Raw genomic sequence first — 15,607 nt, 5'->3', positions numbered from 1 at the left:
GCCATACATGTATTTTTTAGAGCCAGAAGGGCGTAAGTGGACATACGCCCCTCTGGCTCCAAACAATGCTCAAACTTTTGTGTTAGGTCTTTGTTGTTTTGTTGCTTTATTCAATACAAGTTGATTTCTGATGCGTCTTTTTGGCACAACTAGATAGAGCTCATCAAGACCTTTAATTTGATATATAGAACTCATTTTCGCCCAAAATGCCACTTACGCCCCTCTGGTTCCAAGCCCTCGATATGATACTAAAAAATACCACAGGGAAAAGGGCTTCTATTTGTGACGTGCTGTCTTTGCGTTTGAACATTGCACATTTTAAACAGGACACTCATTAACTGAATAAATGTTAGCCAATACAAACATATTTATAGAAAACAGTTGACAATGAATAGACAGGAGTCCAATAATAGCATAACGAATCATTCTTAAAATAATAACAAGTAGCCTAGGCTATAAGACCAATCCGACATGGGCTGTGTTAACAGTAAAACGTCCGTCATTTAACGAATTTTAAAAACACGGATGGATAATACAAAATACTTTCTGATATTTTGACAGAAAAAAAACAAGCAAGAACAAAATTTAAACTTAGCCCGTCAATTTTTCATTTTACAATTATCTTCTCTCTCTGTGTGTGCACGCGTCCGTGTTTGTGAGAGAGAGAGCTCGCGCAGCACTGATACAACGGTAGCCTACTTTTTAATCCACAAGTAACGAACGCGCTAGTTTTCATACAAAATAAATATGTAACATAATTAGGTAGGCTACTTTAGTTATTATTAATACAATAACGTAACACATGAAGGCTATACGTTTCTCAACACTGAGAATGAATCAATAAACGCCTGTTTCTCCACTCGCGCTTATCAGTAATCCACAAATCACACGTGCTGTCACTTTTGAGAAAAATCTCATTCGAACGGGTATCAAATATCAAGCAATATATTCAAAATCTACGAGTCAAAAAACGATCAGTCAAAAATGTGTCATGAAGAGGAAAAAAACATAAGTCGCACTGGACTGCGTTAACAATGTTACGGACGGGACAGTTGACGTGAGCGCTCTGAAAGCGCCACTAAGACTGCTTTAAAACTTTCACAGAGACCTCAAACAGAAAGCACAAAAAGCCTGTCTTTAAATTTAATTTAGTTTTGTATTAATTGTATCTTAATTTTGATAAATGTTTCATCAACCAATTGCCTGGATTGAATTAAATAAGAAGTAAATATAGTAGAAAATATTTAATCAGGACACGGAGGCGAGGGCGCGTGAACCTGGAGCGCGTCTCATCAATGAACCGAAATCTACCTGCCTCACAGACCGCAGACATATATAGAAAGCTTGAAATGTCTATTTTTAAACAGAACAATTCAAAACGAAAGAAAACAGACTGTTCTCTGCTTATGTCATCTGTATGAAATGTGTATTTATCTCAGGCACATTCACTACTGCTAAGATCGAGTCAGCATCGTCAACTTCATCTTCAACTTCACACGTCGAATGTCGGCCTGTTCACATCGGCCATATTTTGACATCGGAATGATACCGATGTGTAAAAAAATGACCATATCGGCCGATATTATATCGGCGGCCGATATATCGTGCACCACTAATTACAATTATTACAAATTGGTCCCCGTCTGTTTATGTTCCAGTGATACATGACGTCTCTCCACACCTCATAACCTACCTCTGTTTGCAGGGGTGGAAAAGCTTATCTTACTTGTCACATGACATCAGCTACTCGATTATTTTGTCATAATCAGACCAGTTACACTGCTGATAACTGTCCCGTTTGCAAGTAAATCATTTTCACATGATTATTGCTTGCTATTAAAGACGTACTTTTATTCATAGAAATGCCCCCACATATCAGTGAACTTATAATATAAAAATGCTTTTAAAATTGAATTATTCAACACTCTTTACAGAAAAAAATATCCTACAGTTATACATAAACTGACTATTTGCAAGTAATGTATTAAAATTACCTTCCTTTCCGTCTTGCAGGATTACTTGGTCCTTTTTTTTTTTTTAAAGCTCTACAATATCAAACTCAACAGCTCTTTTAAGAGCCAACCCTCACAAGAGCTACTAGTGAGTCGCAGCGAATCTTGCCGGGATCAGCCCTTCCCAGGTAAAGTTTCTAGAATATTGAAATCGGTATTTACTCATCAAATGCTCTCTCCTGAATCGCCGCCGCTAGAGTTCTTACGAGATCAAGAAAATATGATCATATAACAGCGATTTTATCATCACTGCATTGGTTACCTATAAAGTTCCGTATTAATTATAAGGTATTGCTACTGACTTATAAAGCTCTAAACGGCTTAGCTCCAGTCTATTTAACGGATCTTCTATCGCCCCTATAATCCATCGCGCTCTTTAAGATCACTAAATTCAAGGCTTTTGGTCATACCTAGGATATCCAGAACCACCAAAGGAGGGAGAGCATTTTCACATTTGGCTCCAAAACTCTGGAATAGTCTTCCTGATACTGTTCGTTGCTCAGACTCGCTCTCCCAGTTTAAAACTAGATTAAAGTCGCATCTCTTCAGCCAGGCATTCATATAATCCTACAGTTCAAACTACAATCCGGCCTGTAGCTCATAAATGCCAGAGGAGAACTGGCCCCCGACTGAGCCTGGGTTCTCCCAAGGTTTTTTTTCTCCATTAGGTCACCTGATGGAGTTTTAGGACACCATTAGGTCACTTGATGGAGTTTTTCGGTTCCTTGCCACTGTTGCCTTTGGCTTGCTCAGTTGGGGATATTTTGGGGATATTTAATTTAATTTTATCAATCAATAAATTCCTCTTGAAACAAACATTGTTGTATTATTTTAATTGAATACTGTGAAGCTGCTTAGATACAATCTGTATTGTGAAAAGCGCTTTACAAATAAACTTGACTTGACTTGACTTGAATCGTATGGTAAATTAACTTATTTATAACTGTCTTAATTTATGTTTCAAGAACAATAGTAATTGCACATAGAGTAAGTCGAGACTTTCTTGTTTTACAGCAGAGAAGGAAGACCAGTCCTTATATCAACGCAAGCTAATCGAATAAGTCCTTTGTTTCGGGTGAGGAAGGAACATCTGGTGCCCAAAGAAGACAGAAAGCTGCGCGAGTCCATTGGTATGTCTTGTATTGAAACAATGCTGTAATATGTAGTACATAATTTGATGTTGACAATTTTACATTGTACAGGTTATCACTTGGTTTTTGACCAAGTGAAGCTCTTGAAACAAGTGACAGGAGAGTATGTAACTTGTCTGGAAAGTATCAGAGTCGCATTTGGCACGCGTGCCTTAGGTTGCCGACCCCTGGTCTAGCCTATAGTCTATGGTACCAATCACGTTAGTGAAGCCTGAGTAACATATACTGTAATCGGCATGGTCATGAATGTATGATCTTCATAAAAAATTATGATAGCCTAAAAAAAAACTGCTTAAAAAAAAAACTGCTTTACAACATTGGGTCTTAAAGGTGCTGTATGTAGCTTTTCTACTAAAACGAATCCTTTTTTTATTGCCTGTGGGTGAAGGGGTTGTAATATCACATTAAAATGATCCACTTTTCGGGTTTTGCTATTACCTCTGAAAGCAAGTATTCTTATGTTTATGTGAAGGTGCCGGGTCGGATTTACCGCGAAATCCAGTGACGTCACCTGCATGCGCGGAGCGCTCCCGAGCCTCTCGCCTCGTCTAGCCTACTGATTTTGCACTCAACAGCGACGACACTGCAACTTATGACATGGACTTATGACTTATGCAACTTATGACATGTCTGATAACACTAAGAAACGACCTGCTCCCAGCACAACACAGACTCCAACACAAACTCCACATATTGATAAAAAAAACAATAAAACGTTTTTTTCTTTCTGCTGAAGCTCGTATTAAAGGCCAGACGTGAATCGGATGAACTTCGGGTGAAAAAACACGGATCAACATCGGCAGGGCGTTTGAATCATGGAGAGACCTTATCTACAAACCTAGAATGTATACATTTCCTGAAGAAAATGTGAAGCAGTGCTTGCAGTGGCAAAATTCGGCACGGTTGATAGGGTTCCATTCTTATCATGGTACGAGCATGGAGCATTAGTTCAACGTCAAGCTGATAAAAGTAGCCTATTATTGTAACGTTGCAGTGGGAGTTTACCTGAGTTTCTAGCATGTTGTGGGATGCTCTCTCTGGTGTGTTGCGTGACGCGTCTCAGTCTGGCCGGTATCCACAGTGCTCGCTCATAAATTCGAGCACGCGCAAGAGCACGCGCTTGTCAACTTATTGGTTGCAATCTGAAACATCACCGCTAGAGGCCGCTGAAAACTACATACAGCTCCTTTAAGTGGCTTAAATGCCACGATTTGGCATGATCTGGGATTGTTTGGTTCTTCGACGCTCATCCTGGACTTGCTGTCATAGCAACAGGTGCGCAAGCTTATTTCATGTTAACAGGATTAGATCCCGGCTTCATAAGCGCTGGACTTCCCGTATCAGCTCCGCTTATGAAGCCGCAGTCTAATCCTGTTAACATGAAATAAGCCTGCTCCCGAGCAGGTTTAAGCTTGCGCACCTGGGGCCCGTTCTTCGTACGTCGCTAACTCAGTTAGCTGGATTTGATTATTGGCGATTTGGCATGATCTGGGATTGTTTGGTTCTTCGACGCTCCTCCTGGACTTGCTGTCATAGCAACAGGTGCGCAAGCTTATTTCATGTTAACAGGATTAGATCCCGGCTTCATAAGCGGAGCTGATACTGTACCAGCCATTTGGATTATAGACATACTTAATTTAATGCAGCAACAAATTATTTACAGTGTAGCAAGATGATTTAAAACTCATTTACCTGTAATTAAGGTGTTGCTGTTACTGGTCCCTGGCTTTAGGTCTAAAGGCCTATTTATACTTCTGCGTCGAACTTACGCCGTAGCTACGTCGTAGGCTGTGCTTAGCGCGCGTACCCTTTGGCGTACCCTGATGCGCACCTCTCCAAAAATGTAACAACGCGTCAATTCTACGCGGACGCAAGCGCTGTGATTGGTCTGCTAGAACCCCTCCCTCGGGTTTCACATGGTCCCTCTGCATGAGTAATTGCGCGTCAACGCGGACAACGACGCAGAAGTATAAATTAAAACCAACGCGTTGCCTACAGCGTAGAGGCTCCGGCGTAGGTCCGACGCAGAAGTATAAATAGGCCTTAAGGAAGAGCTGCCCCCAGGAATGCCCTCCACAATGGGTCGGTTCTCATTTAGCCCAAGGGCCAGCTCTTCTGCCGGGGTATAACGTGGGGGTGCAGGACCACCACCTGTTTTTTTCTGCTCCGCCTTTTCCTTGGTTGCAGATAACCATAAACAGACAAACAGACACATCATTTAAAATGTCTTTGCTAAAAGAGACTAATCAGTAGAAGTAGAAAAGATTACCAGTTTGAAGAATATTCTTGTACTTCACTTTTACTTGTTCCCATGTTCTAGTGGGTCCTGAGGTGGCTCTGACATTAAGCAATTATGAAATTATTAAAATACAAGAATATATACTGTAATAAGTGATATAACCATAACATGGAACACTTACGTATTTAATTTGTCTGTTACTTTTTGCCAGCCCTCTCTCCTGGCTTTTGCACACTTTGATTCCCAGTGTTCCCTGGCGTTTTAATTATATTTTTCAAACTCTGCATACCCTTCCAGTAAAAATTCCTGCTCTGCTGCGTTGAAAAACTGAGCGCGCTCTTTGGCCATGGTGAGCAGCCAATAGCAGCGTTGCTGATCAATGTTTCTACTATCGATACATATCCCCTTTTAAACCAGCGCGTGAACGCGCAATTATCTCACTAACTCAATCCAGCTATACTAATCATATCCGGCAGGTGTGTTCGAAGAACCAAATTAGTCAGATCATGATTAGCACGATGATATCATCTTGGATGTCTCGTTTGATCTCAGATGTTTTAAGCAACGTACGAAGAACGGGCCCCAGTTGCTATGACAGCAAGTCCAGGATGAGCGTCGAAGACCCAAACAATCCAAGATCATGCCAAATCGCCAACAATCAAATCCAGCTAACTGAGTTCTTCGACGCTCATCCTGGACTTGCTGTCATAGCAACTGGGGCCCGTTCTTCGTACGTTGCTTGAAACATCCAAGATCAAATTATGAGACATCCAAGGTGATATCATCGGCCTAATCATGATCTGACTAATTCGTTTCTTCGAACACACCTGCCAGTTATGATTAGTATAGCTGGATTGAGTTATCTGAGATAACTGCGCGTTCATGCGCTGGTTTAAAAGGGGATATGTATCGATAGTAGAAACATTGATCAGCAACGCTGCTATTGGCTGCTCACCATGGCCAAAGAGCGCGCATAGTTTTTCTCCGCAGCAGAGCAAGAGTTATTGAAGGTTATGCAGAATATGAAACCTTAATTAAAATGCCAGGGAACACCTCAAAGTGTGCAAAAGCCAGGAGAGAGGGCTGGCAAAAAGTAGCAGACAAATGAAATGCGTAAGTGTTCCATGTTATGGTTATATCACTTATTACAGTGTATATTCTTGTATTTTAATCATTTCATAATTGCTTAATGTCAGAGCCACCTCAGGACCCACTAGAACAGTGTTCTTCAACCCTGCTCCTGGAGGACCCCCAACACTGCACGTTTTCTTTGTCTCCCTAATCAAACACACCTGATTCAACTCATCAGCTCATTAACCCATGTGATAATGAGTTGATGAATTGAATCCGGTGTGTTTGATTAGGGAGACAAAGAAAACCAGCAGTGTTGGGGGTCCTCCGGGAGCAGGGTTGAAGAACACTGCACTAGAACATGGGAACAAGTAAAAGGGAAGTACAAGAATATTCTTCAAAATGGTAATCTTTTCTACTTCTACTGTTCTTTGTCTCTTTTACAAAAGAAAAGCACCGTTAAATGTGTTTGTCTGTTTATAACAGCAACCAAGAAAAAGGCTGAGCTGAAAAAAAACAAACAGGTGGTGGTCCTGCTCCCTCACATTATACCACATTATACCCCAGCAGTAGAGCTGGCCCTGGGGTTAAATGTGAACCGACCCATTGTGGAGGGCATCCCTGGGGGCAGCTCTTCCTCAGACCAACAGCCAGGAACCAGTAGCAGCAACACCTTCATTACTGGTAAATGAGCTTTAAATGATCTTGCTACACTGTAAAATATATCTTTTTTTTTTGCCGCATTAAATTAAGTAGGCCTATATAATCCAAATGGCTGGTACAGTAATTTCAGCTGTTAAATATTGAGTAGTGATCAATTGCTTTGACTTGTGAAGGTGAAAACTGCTGAACTTAATGTAAGAATATTTTGCCATGAGTTACTGATCACATTTGTTCATATAGTGTAGTTCATTGTAATGCCATTGTGTTTCCTCTTTTGTGCAGTTTTACATAATACACCAACACTTGTACCTGTTCCCAAGAAAGTAGTGGCTGAAATATGTGCAGTAAGTGGACTTTTTCTAACTTTACATCAAAAGGGAAGAAAGTGCAACACTTTGTAATGCCCATTTGTTTCCATTGCACAGGACAGTGAAGAAACCCTCTCAGATGACTGTCCTTTGGAGGAAGTACTTGTAAGTGCATAAATAACTTTACTTCATTTATAGTAACTTGTGTACATATTATTATTTCTGACTGCAATATGAGTTGCAGGAGGAAAGGCCTACTGCACAAAGTGATACAGAGGTGGGCAGTGTAGTAACCTACTTGTACTTTTTATTTTTGTTGCATGAGGCTTGTGTTGACAGTTCTTTTTTATTTTTTTTTATTTTTTTATTCTTTTTATCCAAACATGGCACAGGGTGATATCCGTATATAAACGGAATCTACAACAGAAAATTTAGTATTTTGACCTGAAAAAACAGAAAAATGAAGGGGAGAAATAGAACTTGACACCTTAAAGAAGAAAAAACTGGCACTAGAGATTGAGTTGCTTCAAAAGGAACTTCAGAGTAAGTGCTAAATACACTATTTCACACAAGAGTACTATTGCTGACCTTGGATCAACCCTGTATCACATGAAATACGTTCTAAGGAAACTATTTTGCAAATCGCAATTACGTTACATGCCAACATATAAGCAGTGCTATTACGTTGGTCCTTAACCTAATATAAGCAGTGCTATTACGTTGGCCCTTAACCTAATATAGCCAATCTATTGCAGTGCTATTACGTTTGTCCTGAACATAATACATCCAAAGCAGGTTTCTTTTCACACGTAGCAGCTAATGCTGTTCATTTTGTTTTAATTATTTACTCCCTTTTTTCTCATTGGGCTACAAAATATTATCTATGCCAGGGCGAGTCAAATGGCAGCACACAGATAATTTTTATCTGGCCCTCCAACTGGTTTTTGATGTTTAAAACCCCTCGCAATCTGATATCAAAGTCCCCGCAAAGGTTTAGCGCAGAGTCATAGAGAGAGAGAGTTGCGACACTCCCATAGACCTCCGTTGTAAATAATGGCGGCGCTTTTAACCGCCTACTTCCGGGATATGAAGATCGGAATAGTTCCAAACACTGTCATTTGGGCGTTGGACACCATTCACTTACATTGCTGCGCGTCGAGTTGTTCCAGAGTTAAGTTGCCGAAATATCGACCTCTTTTGAATTGTCAACTGTCTATATTGTATCAGAGGCCCTTTGCGATGCTTATACTGGTCTTCATTTGTACATGCACAGCGTAATTATTTATATTTTATGTTGGTTGTTTCAACCAATTTTCAAGCACTGCCTGCTAGCTAACGTTAGTTAGCTAGCGCGACTTCGTCAGCTAAGAGTTCGGTAATGAATCGCTACCACCTTTATAGCAACTTTTATTTAATTTAATTTTTTGGGATATACTAACTTTTCATTATGTTATTATTGTCTTGAGTGAAGCGGCTTGTGAGAACAATGCTGGACCTTTAGGATTGTTATGGCCATCACCAGTCCTGTCTGTTTCATGGATCACCTGCCCCTGGTTTTTGTTTTTCTTGTTCACACACACAAGCACACATTTTTGTTGTCTGTCATTGTTTAATAAAAAAATATTTTATTTGAAAACCTTCATTTGTATCAGCCATGCTTAAATTCGTTTTTAATCTGTTATAGTTTTGATAATGTGTATGGCCTTAATCTTAAAATAATATTCTTAGTCTTAACATGATCATGTTTCACGTTGTGGTCCTGGGGGTGGCCACTTTCATCAGAAGAAGTGAGCTAGCTTCTAAGCGAATTCTGAACGGACCGCCACGGCAGACCTCTTTGCGTGATCACGAAGGTAGGCTAATGGCTGAATCAAAATTTATAAGCAAAATCACGGGAATCAATAGCCTAATACAGCCCAGTTGTGCTAAAATAAATATCATGAGACGTCCATCATCAGATGAATGATATGGAAAAGTTAAGTTAGAGCCGCTAAAGCCAGTGCCACTACCCATGCGAACATGAACACTAAGCTTTTCCCTCCAAAAATATAGCTTAAAACTTATCTCCAAATGCAAAACTGACATTAACAAAATGCAATAATGCAATAACAGCTGAAAAAGTACTTGGGTGTGTGTTTTATTTTATATTTACCGTTCAATAATGCAATCGCTGCTGTCTGTCCCATAGAAGAACATGACAGCCAGCGTACGTTTTGGAACTATTGGGGCTTACATGAACCACGTGACAGCCATAGCGGCGACATCAAAGAGTGTCGCAACTCTCTCTCTCTATGGCTCTGGTTTAGCGCGTTCAGCGGTGAGTTTAACAACGCACGTGATCATTCAGCGGTGAGTTTAACAACGCACGTGATCTCACGGCAGTTCGTGATATGGTCACGTAATTTAATCTATTGATTTGTGCTACGGACACGTTTATTTCGTTATTTTCGTAATACCAGCACGTTTTTTAAACTAATGTATTTTCAATGGGAAGCGTCTTTCGTGATAATAACAGCACGATTCTTTCTGCCTGGCTGTCGGCTGCAGCAGAGAAGCTGTTTAATCAACATTTATTCACGAGATCTTTTGTATTTTTATGTATTTTTTTTATGTTATTATCTCGGTCTTATTGCCAGGGAAGCTGGTTTGCTTTGCTGTTTATTGATTTTCTAAAATTATATTTTATCAGTAGGAAATCGCGCTGAAGAAGTCTCGTTCCGAACACATCGCGATATTTGGCATCAGTTCACGTATTGGTAAGTAAATACCTAAATACGCTATCCTAATGTGTGATATAATGTCTTTTCTGTTTGTCGATGTTAATCTGCCATTATATCTGCCATCTCCACGGAGACTTTGCGTTTCATTGCTTTCTAATTCAAAACAGGGTGATTAACACTGCCTGTCACGTGACGTGCTATAGGCCTAGATATTCATATCAGATTAAAAATAGTACAATTAGTTCCAAAGTTGTATTTGTAGTAGAAGCACAGTAAAAACAACACTTACCATGCTTTTACCGCAGTAACATTAGTTTTACTGTGATAAGTGTAGTAAAAAGACAGTAATCACAAAACTTACCATGCTTTTACCACACTATTTGTAGTTTTAATGTGGTACTTATTGTAAATGCACAGTAACCACAACACTTACCATGCTTTTACCACAGTAACCATAGTTTTACTGTGATAGGTGTGGTAAAAGGACAGTAACCACAAAACTTACCATGCTTTAAACCTCAGTAACCTTAGTTTTACTGTGATTGGTTTAGTAAGGACAGTAATCACAAAACTTACCATGCTTTTACCTCAGTATTGATAGTTTTAAAGTGATATTTGTTGTAAATGCATATTAACCACAACACTTGCCATGCTTGTAAGGCTTTATAATGTAACATCCAATATTTGCAAGGTAAATCAGTACTTTTCCCTTTAAATAATCCTATATATTATACATAATGATATTTTCTTTTCTCTTTTTTCAGCTGAAAAGACCAAAAGGGCCTTTCGGACTCAGTCATTCCATTATTGTTTGAGGAGAAGTAAACGGAGAAGACGGACAGCTGCAAAGGCAAATATTCGCAATGGTATGTATGTGTTGGTTTTAACCCTAAATCAAACATTTTATCAAGCATTTGTTGTTTCTTAAAACTTTTCTCACAAAACCCATAGCCCAATCAGTACAAACATAGTCTGAAAGTCTTAATAATTCACAAGATTTAACAAGTTTTTTCAAATTCGTACGATACTCGTACATATTTGTATACTCGTACACAATCCTGCAGCTTTTACTCCTAGTGCTGTCATTGGCTACTGCCTCAATTCCTGTACATATTTATCGCGATATTTGTAAATCAGTTGCGCCACTTCTTGGAAAGTTGTCGGATGTCACACACACTGTCAGAAAGTTTATATTAATTGCAAATTGGTCTCCGTCTGTTTATGTTCCAGTGATACATGATGTCTCTCCACACCTCATAACCTACCTCTGTTTGCAAGAGTGGAAAAGCTTATCTGACTTGTCAAATGACATCAGATACTCGATTATTTATATATAACTGTCCCGTTTGCATGTAAATCATTTTCATGATTATTGCTTGCTATTAAAGACATACTTTTATTCATAGAAATGCCCACATATCAGTGAACTTATTACATAAAAATGCTTTTAACATTTAATTATGCAACACTCTTTACAGAAAACATATCCTACAGTTATAAACTGACTATTTGCAAGTAATGTATTAAAATGACCTTCCTTTCTGTTTTGCAGGATTACTTAGTCCTTTTTTTTTAAAGCTCTACCAATATCAAACTCAACAGCTCTTTTAAGAGCCAACCATTACAAGAGCTACTAGTGAGTCGCAGCGAATCTTGCCGGGATCAGCCCTTCCCAGGTGAAGTTTCTAGAATATTGCAATCAGTATTTACTCATCAAATGTTCTCTCCTGAATCATATGGTAAATTAACTTATTTATAACTGTCTTAATTTGTGTTTCAAGAACAATAGTAATTGCACATAGAGTAAGTCGAGACTATCTTGTTTTACAGCAGAGAAGGAAGACCAGTCCTTATATCAACGCAAGCTAATCGAATAAGTCCTTTGTTTCGGGTGAGGAAGGAACATCTGGTGCCCAAAGAAGGCAGAAAAGTGCGCAAGTCCATTGGTATGTCTTGTATTGAAACAATGCTGTAATATGTAGTACATAATTTGATGTTGACAATTTTACATTGTACAGGTTATCACTTGGTTTTTGATCATGTGAAGCTCTTGAAACAAGTGACAGAAGAGTATGTAGTCTGGAAAGAAATCAAGCATCACTGGCAAAGGCTCAAAAGAGACCATGCCTTTCTTAAAAATCTTTTAAAATATGTTGCTGTTGATATGGGTAAAACTGTTTTTGTTCAGTACTTAGCTTATTTTGTGCTGCAATATTTTATATATATATATATATATATGTATATATATTTATATATGTATATGTGTATATATATATATATATATGTGTATATATATATATATGTATATGTGTGTGTGTGTGTGTGTGTGTGTATATGTATATGTGTGTGTGTGTGTATGTATATATGTGTGTGTGTATATATATGAAGAGTTCAGATGCAAAAGCCTCTAAATGCCATTTGAAATTTTCTTATAGAATGATCATTTTTATCAAGCTTGTATATTTAAGTTCAGTAAATTCACTTAAATGATAATTAATAGGTAATCTTCATTGCAATTTAAGTGAAATTATTGAATTTAAATATACAAGCTTGATAAAAAATATCATTCTATAAGAAAATTTCAGATGGCATTTAGAGGCTTTTGCATCTGAACTCTTCATATATATATATATATATATATATATATAAAATACTTCAATGTGTATATTATATAACGTACTGACTGCTGCTTTGTAAATTTATGTAAGGAACAGGCAACTCTGGCCCTTTGCATTCTACTTTTTGAGGTTAGTTAAGAGTTAACCTCCAACCCTAATCGAGCACATCTGAAAATTTTAACCAAAGTCTTCAGGTTTACTTCTAGACAATAGGCAGGAGGGTTTGAGGTCGGAGCTAAATGTGCAGGACAGTGGACGCTGAGGGCCAGAGTAAACCATCACTGCTTTAAATAACGCAGAACATAACATAACTTTATTTGAATGGTTTCTGTCTTTTGTTTTACTTTCAGACCAGGACTGGAGAACGCCTGACAATGGGATGTTGAGACTTCTTCCTCTGGTTGAGAAAAAGCTACTCCACATCAGTGATCACATCTTCTGTTCTTCTGTTCTTCAACTGAACAAACTGTTTAGACGAGGATGAAGAACACTAACACGATAGAGACGTACAGGGAAGAGCAAGAAACCAGTTTAGCTGTGATAATGAATCATTATTTTCCAACACAATATCAAATCTGTTTTCTGTATCATATGTGACTGAATATGATTATCTGGCACTCGTTTTGTGGCTTCAGCAGCTGTGAATGGATTCATATGATGTTAACGTGTTTTTGAAGACACATTTTTATTTATCTTGAATCTCATTTGTCTTTTTGCTACTTTATCAACTTTATGCTTTGTTCTCCAATAAAGTGTTGTTTAATAAAGTATGATGACTATTGTGTATTGAAAGTGGTGTTTGGTACAGTAAATAGAAATTTTCTTTTGAGAAATTTTAATTTCTTATTTCTTTAAAAATAACTACATATAATTAATAACTTATAAATAACTAAATATAATTAATTACCATGATTCTTTTACTTGGGACATAAAAATTTAGATCTGGTTAATGATATTTGGGACAACAATGCAACAAAAGTTGCACATACTTGCATGTATGCCAGTTTCCAGTGAAATAAAGGGAAGCGATGTGAATAACTAGAGGCTGCAGTGGGCTATCTTGCTATAAATACTTAAAGCTTAATTGAAGATGATCCATGTTGATCATTCTAGTATACTCTATATAGTATACTCTATATATCACTGATGTCAGGAATATAAGCAGCAATCAGGGGGTGAAAAGGAAATGTTGGCACTGTTTTTTTGTTGTTTTACTGAATGGTGCATTATCCTTGTGTAATAGTAATAGTATGTGTAGATCTGTGTAGATTATACTGTCCTTCCACCCCCAGGGCCCAGCAACGGCCCCCAGAAGAGCAAACAAATGCACATTTCAAATGGCTGTAACTCAAAGTCTGATTAGTGTATCAAAGAGAAAATCGGCTGGACAACTGCTTATACTATGTTTAATAAATAATGTTGGCCACAGTTTTCAGACATAAATGGAAAGCTGGCATAAAGGTTATTTTTAAAGTGCTCACAGTAAAATATCAAATTTCAGCCTGTCCCTCATATATGTCATAAAGGTTTGCACAATGAACAAATTTAGATATCCAGTTGTCCATTAAATATATTATTTATTTAACATTTATTGTTTTATTACTAAACGTTTTAAACTACATTACCCACATATCTCTGTCATTCTATCAGTGGAGCAGGAAGCATTGTTCTGTAGTTCATTGAAATGTGCAGACATGCTTAGGGTTAGGGTTAGGATCTCGGTAAAGGAGTAATTTCTCACAACATAGAGACACTTTATAGTTAGCTTAATGTATAACTAACGTAATAATACCACCAAAACATACTTTGTAACATGAAGCGCCGTTTTATATGGGTTAAACGATTGTCCAATCACAGCGAGTTCTGCGATAAAGTCACAGCCAATAACAAGCCAGCTGAACAGATGCGTCACACTTACATGCCCTGGTTTATGGTAAACGATGACAGATCTCTTCTGGTTCCGGCTGCGGGGATAGATACCTTAAATATTTTATATTTAGGCTGTTAAACATGCATTCCTTCTAATTAAATTATAAAACTCATATTTAAAAACAAAAGACTCCTTTGTGTGGTTACCATCCAAAAACGAGGTCACATGATCAATGACACAAATTTGCTTAGACTGATGCATAAATAAATTTGAAAGAGAAACTTTTTTCAAAGCAATGTCCTACAGCAGGGGTAGTTTTGCAGTATTTTAATTAAAGATAATTACATGTACTAAAGTGCTTCTAACATTTACAGTGTATGTATAGTATATTAAAGGTATATCAATTATATTCAAATAAATGTAACAAAAGCACAATGAATGGACACCATTTTGAAAGCTTATTCCAATATTTAATGTCAAACTGTTTAAAGACAAATGTAGTGCCAAAACTATTGCACAACAGTATAAAAATCAGTTAATTAAAAATATCCAGATACAGGAGCAATCTATTATAGTGACACATACATTAATGTTAAAAAAATTGCTATGATGAAGTTGAATATATTTACAAACCAAGAGATGAGATTCAAGTTTGTTATGTGAACATACATTTGTTTCTTCGCTTTAAATAACAAATAGGCAAAAACATAAGCACAACATTTTACATTCTCAACTTTCATTCTATATCCTTGTGATTATTGGTCACTTTTATTGTAACTATGCAATGAATATGTCCTTTAGCAAAACACCTGATGAACACTGACACTTTTTTGATAAAGGCATTAGGCAGAAATCAAGTATAATTTATGAAGCTGAAAAGAGAAAACAAAATGCTTTAACAATATGGAAAAAGATAAATCACTATTTTCAATATTGGTTCTGCATATATCAAAGA

The 15,607-nt window shown here is 37.6% G+C and overlaps 1 long non-coding RNA gene across 2 annotated transcripts; it reads left to right on the top strand.

Moving 5' to 3' along the window:
- The first annotated feature begins 2,038 nt into the window (after window positions 1-2,038).
- LOC309493561 lies at window positions 2,039-13,483 on the top strand. Of its 2 annotated transcripts, none has more exons than XR_014203993.1 (3): window positions 2,039-2,140; window positions 3,030-3,142; window positions 13,133-13,483. It is a non-coding gene; the product is annotated as an uncharacterized lncRNA (long non-coding RNA). The 2 variants fall into 2 exon arrangements; XR_014203994.1 differs by having other exon boundaries at window positions 2,049-2,140; window positions 3,027-3,142.
- Window positions 13,484-15,607: the final 2,124 nt, after the last annotated feature.

This window comes from Leuciscus leuciscus (genome assembly GCF_965113295.1).
Source record: "Leuciscus leuciscus genome assembly, contig: SUPER_2_unloc_8, whole genome shotgun sequence".
Lineage (NCBI taxonomy): Eukaryota > Metazoa > Chordata > Actinopteri > Cypriniformes > Leuciscidae > Leuciscus > Leuciscus leuciscus.
This window is presented reverse-complemented; position numbering and strand designations above follow the sequence as displayed.